Source organism: Atractosteus spatula, chromosome 3, assembly GCF_055471065.1.
Source record: "Atractosteus spatula isolate fAtrSpa1 chromosome 3, fAtrSpa1.hap1, whole genome shotgun sequence".
NCBI lineage: Eukaryota > Metazoa > Chordata > Actinopteri > Semionotiformes > Lepisosteidae > Atractosteus > Atractosteus spatula.
Window position 1 is genome coordinate 68,458,996 of NC_142708.1, and position 6,000 is coordinate 68,464,995.

Sequence of the window (6,000 nt, forward strand, 5' to 3'; positions counted from 1 at the left end):
CACAGACTAGCATGTTTTATCTATATTATGCCCAAACATAACTACAGAAATAAATAAAAAAAACTCTTCAGTGAACGTTGACATATATTTACAAGATATATACAACAGGACTCATATTGGGTATTTTTTTTGCCTTGAATTTTGTGAATTCAGGCACTAGTTCTTTTGGATGCAGTTTTCCAGCTGTATCCTGCCCTACGGACATGGACATTGCAAGAGAAGTCTTGCACGGAGTTTTATTGATTTGAGCTTTGCGAAGCCATGCTCTTTACTAGCTAAAGGTTAAAAAAATAATATGTTGCGCTATAAGCCAACGTGGATCACCAGACAGGAACCATGTCACCCGATGCTCTTATCTTCTGCCAATTCCTGGTCTCTCTCTTCTAGGTCGTTTTTCATGTTGTGTTGTGTGTAGTCAATATTTGTTCTAGAATTAAGTAACACATGGTCTGTTTGTAGATTTTATTTACCTCCTCAGTCGTAACGAGATGATCAAAATGCATCTGTATGGGTTTTTTTTCTTGCACGTAAACCAGTAAGTAAAGGTCGCAATTGTACATCCCGATAGAGCTCAAGATATAATAAAGCTTCAGGATACTCCGCTTTATACAGTAAGTCCCGAAAGACTCAAAGCGCTATGGCAGTAACACAGGCGGCGGTGCAGGAGTGCGTACGAACCCTTTCAGAGCGGAGCGTCAAAGCGACATTCATTTCTATCATGTACAAAATAATTAAAGTAAAAGACCCTTCTTCTGCAGAGATTTAAATTAATATAGATGATAACTGTCTTTTGTCAAAGTAGCCCTGTAACCTCACAACATTTATAATAATATAAGCAATTATAATAATTATTATTATTATTTACTTTGGTCATATCCTGTTGTAAAAACACTCTGGATTGCTGGAGGAAAGCTATACAAAGAAAGTGTAATATCGACATTGCTTTCAAAGAAATATACGTTATGTTCATCTTTAATCTCATTACAAATAATACGAAAACACCTTTTGTGATTGTTTTAATTATTATACTTGCACGTTATTATATAAAGTGAAATGGTCTGGGAAGAGTTTGAAGAGTTTAAAACAGATGTAAAGGCGTATTTACAGACTATATCGAAACGTAAGAACGTGAAAGCTGTACGGACCTTGTCTTTATTTACATTGTTTAATCTTTTTTTCATAAAGAGTAATTATAGTATGTACGCCTGACGATGTTATTGATATGTTATATGTATTCTTGGTTGTATTGTGTGTTTTTGTTGTTATAATAAAAAAGTTACAACAAAAACATTCATTTCTCATGTCCCACGGTCTTGAAAGCGTTTAGTACAGTGTCGGAAATCTATAGATGGGAAACTCCCCTCTACAGGCGTAACACAGGCGTTTTTTTTAATATATACTTTTCCAGAAGATGTCATTAACGCTTGAATACGATACCTGTCCGGTGTGGAGAACAGACGTTGAGGCCCGTCAGACTGCCCTGCGACTATTAATACAAGACTGTAAACTTGATGTAGTATTGAACACGTTTGTCAGCAGCTGCGACAAGCGAACTAGGAGGTGCGGTAGCGTGGCCGAGCGGTCTAAGGCGCTGGATTAAGGCTCCAGTCTCTTCGGGGGCGTGGGTTCGAATCCCACCGCTGCCACAAGCCTTCTTTTAGACACCAATCGTACATATCACTGCAGAAAATCGACAAAGTAAATATCGAATTCTGCCATTTAAGAATACGTTACAGTTTTAAGTTCCTTCATTCGAGATATCGAGCACTACGCCCGCGTCACTCCACTTGTCCTTACAGTGGGGCGGAGAAGAGCACCGCCAGACGAGGTGGCCGAGTGGTTAAGGCGATGGACTGCTAATCCATTGTGCTCTGCACGCGTGGGTTCGAATCCCATCCTCGTCGACGGCTCGTTTTACTAATATGCCCAAAAAAGGCAGCGTGCTGGAAAAAGTCTGCTTTTACAACAACAGAACAATCCGAAAAGGGTTGCTCCGATCACAGCTCGACCACATGCAAAAACTGTAACTAAATATATAAACAATAGGTTTATTCCATGCTGAAAAGAGAAGAAAGAAAACACAACATTTCGGTCGTGGAGCCTTCTTCAGGCTTCTTCACGGCCGACACGTTCTGTTTCCTCTCTTCTCTTTTCAGCATGGAATAAACCTATTACTTGTTCCTTTGCAGCCTACGCATGCTGACGCAGCTACGCACCTAAATATATAAACGCCTTACTTTTTAAAAATGTCCCACTTAACGAATTAAAAAAAAAACGTGTTGTGCAGTTGTATCGTAGAAACGCAACGACATTTTAAATCTACACCCGGTTATAAAAGGATTTATTTCGGTTGAATGTGTTTCGCTGAACAAATAACTTCAGCGAAAGGGCGCCGCCTGCTGTGCCCTCTGGGAACCGCGGTTCGGTCACGATCTGCAGCCCGCACCGCATTCGAGCCTTAATCTCGGTTTTTTAAAACGTTTTTTTTTCTTTCGGACATGGGTTTCGTATTTCGGTGGGTCTTTTCCTCAGAACGTCACTAAAGACGCGAAGTTTATTCGGCGCGTTACCTGAGTCTCAGCACCGCGCGAACCCGGGTTTCGCGGATTCTCGAAGTCCGCCTTTCGCGTGGTTAAAGGAAACCAGAACGAAACCCCCTCCCCAGCTCAATCACATTTTTAATTCAGAGTTGATTTTTTTTTATCCCTAGTGTTGCACACACGTGACCCTGTCGCTCTCAGACCCGAGTTCTGGAGCTCAACAAGTGTGAAGTTGATCCACCGTCTAAATCAATAGTGTCCGATTCCGGCTTCCGCGAGTCCCCGAGAGCGGTAATCAAATTGTTTGAGCCCCTTCCGCCTTGTTACCCGTACAACCACAACCACACACGCAAACACAATCACACAACTAAACAATTACACACATACGACCACACACACTCACACAACTACATACTCGCAACCATTGTCAACCTAAGTCACATTCTTAGACAAAACTACTCATACAGATAACAAAACAATAATCATTTACTCACACACCACTTACACGAGCGCACACATTTTATTTCTGTAGCGGTCCGACCTTCCCATTGACTCTCATTGTGTAATTAACTGTACTCTACTCTGCTGAAATGAAAGTCCACACGCTCTTCAAGAAAGACCCCAGACGAAAAGAGGTTTTGTTCAAGAGAGTGCGTAATGTCTGTTCGTGGTTATTGAGACGGAGTCAGCGGCTCTGGGGGATAGTATCTCACCATATATCTCGGTCTCGCCATCAGCTCTTCCGGGAGTTTTGACCTGGCAGTGAAGGCACTGAGGGAGAAGGCACTCAGGGCTTTCAACGCAATAAGAAGGAGGCTCTTCAACATCAACCCGCCAACAAGAATCTGGCTCCAAATATTTGAAAGTGTAATCCAACCCATTGCCCTATATGGCAGTGAAGTGTGGGGTCCCCTCACAGACCAGGAGTACACTCAATGGGACAAACACCCCACAGAAACTCTGCACATGGAGATCTGTAGAAACATCCTCCGTGTGCAGAGAAAAACACCTAACAACAGGTGCAGGGCCGAATTAGGCCAGTGCCCACTATTGATAAACATACAGAAAAGAATATTAAAGTATTGGCTACACCTAAAAAACAGTGACCAAAATTCCTACCACCACAAAGCCCTGCTGAGTCAAGAGCTGAGCCCAAAACAGAGCCCCCTGAGCCAGCTGGTCCTGAGGCTCACCGACCTGAGCCACACCGACACTAACCAGCCTCAGGACAGCACTGCTAGAGCACCACAACCCAGACTCAACCACATCACAGCACAGATCAAACAGCAATATCTCACACACTGGGACACACACACACAACACACACAACATAAACTGGAATGCTACAGAACCCTAAACAGACAATACACACTAGCTGAATATTTGACCAAAATAAGAAACAACAAACAGAAACAGACCCTGACGAAGTACAGGCTCAGTGACCACAGCCTGGCCAAAGAAACTGGGCGACACAGGCAGACCTGGCTGCCCAGAGAGGACAGGCTGTGCTCCCACTGCCAGCGGGGAGAAATAGAGACAGAGGTGCACTTCCTACTGCACTGTGACAGATACTCTGGGATTTGAGAAACATTCTTCCCTAAATTCAGAAATCTAATCCCAGAGTTCCCACACCTGCCAGAATCACAACGGGTCCCAATCCTACTGGGAGAGGGAGGAGGGAACTCAGTTGAACTGGCAGCCCAGTATGTGATCTCCTGTCACAGCCTGAGGAACAGTGAGTCTGTCTCCCAATAATGCTCCAGCTGCCTACAGTATATGTCAATATTTTATAATATGTCTTTGTTGTAAATGTCTGTAGATTTTATTTTACTTCTATTTTTTGTTTTGTTTAATGTAAATATCATTACTTTCATTTGCTTTGGCAACACTGATTGTACCCATCGGTCATGCTAATAAAGCAGCTTGAATTGAATTGAATAGTGGGATGGCTGCCCGCTCTCGCGCTCACGGGCCCTCCTACAGAGGGACGTCAGTGCCGGGGGACCCGTTACTGGTGACCGGCGAGTCAGACCCGGGCAGCGCTGGAGCACGGCAGCCACAGCTCCGACTTCACATTCCAAATACACGTTTACAGGAAGACAGGCTATTACAGATATCACTGGCGAATCATTACAAATTCACCATGCATGACACAAGGATAGATAAAAAACTTTTGCTGAAATATTTGTTCAAAGGCTTTTTTTTCTTATTTCATACTGTACCTCAGAGCCTTCTTCAGGTGTCCACGGCCGAAACGTTGTGTTTACTTTCTTCTCTTTTCAGCATGGAATAAACCTTTACTTGTTCCTTTGCAGCCTACGCATGCTGAAGCAGCTCCCCACCTGAACAACTACTGTACTAACATTGTAAAAAAAACCTGAGTGTTATGCTATCTTTGACCAGATGGTGGCAGCCAAAGACCGTTCAGTGAAGGAGAAGCCTCAATAATAATAATTGCTTATACTTATATAGCGCTTTTCTGGACACTCCACTCAAAGAGCTCTGCAGGTCGTGGGGACTCCCCTCCACCACCACCAGTGTGCAGCCCCACCTGGATGATGCGACAGCAGCCATAGTGCGCCAGTACTCTCCCCACACACCAGCTCTCAGTGGGGAGGAGAACAGAGTGATGAAGCCAGTTCAGAGAGGGGGATTATTAGGAGGCCAGGACTGGTAAAGGAAACCATTATTGACCAGTGAGAGTCAGGACCTCACTTTTACATCTCATCTGAAGGACGGCACCTTTTTTACAGTCTAGTGTCCCCGTCACTATACTGGGGCATTAGGACCCACACAGACCGCAGGGTGAGCGCCCCCTGCTGGACCTACTAACACCTCTTCCAGCAGCAACCTTAGCTTTCCCATTATTATTATTATTATTATTATTAATAATAATAATAATGTACACTCTGGCTGCTGGCGCATCATCCAGGTGGGGCTGCACACTGGTGGTGCTGGAGGAGAGTCCCCATTACCTGTACAGTGCTTTAAGGGGAGTGTCCAGAAAAGTGCTGTATAAGTGTCAGGAAGTATTATTTATCAGTAGTAGTGCTAGTCTGTCTGACTACACATCTGTTTTACAATCACTGTCCAAATCCAGTTGTTTCCTTGGTGTTTAAGCAAAACAAGTGACATCTTCAGGACCACCAGTGAAGGACGACCCAGAGGACAAGAGGAAACTACAGGGCGGTGCATTGAAGACTGAGGACGAGTGGAGAGGTCCAGCACATACTGGCAAGCCTGCACTGGGGTTGTGGCTCTACTGAGACCTGATTTTGTTCTGTGAAAGAGGATGAAGTCATTTTGTTTTGTGGGTTGTCGGTTGTGTTTTTGCCAATTGTCTTTCTACATGTAACCTCCCGTCTGCAGTATGCTGGTATAATGTATATACATTATATACAAAAAAACACTATTTTTGTGAAATGAAAGAAACCAGTAAATTATTTTACTTTTTATATGT

The 6,000-nt window shown here is 43.7% G+C and overlaps 2 non-coding genes across 2 annotated transcripts; both read left to right on the top strand.

Moving 5' to 3' along the window:
* Positions 1–1,564: 1,564 nt before the first annotated feature.
* On the top strand, positions 1,565–1,646 carry trnal-aag (transfer RNA leucine (anticodon AAG)). The gene has a single exon. It is a non-coding gene; the product is annotated as a tRNA-Leu (tRNA).
* A 176-nt stretch (positions 1,647–1,822) lies between these two features.
* Positions 1,823–1,904, top strand: trnas-gcu (transfer RNA serine (anticodon GCU)). Its single transcript has one exon. It is a non-coding gene; the product is annotated as a tRNA-Ser (tRNA).
* Positions 1,905–6,000: the final 4,096 nt, after the last annotated feature.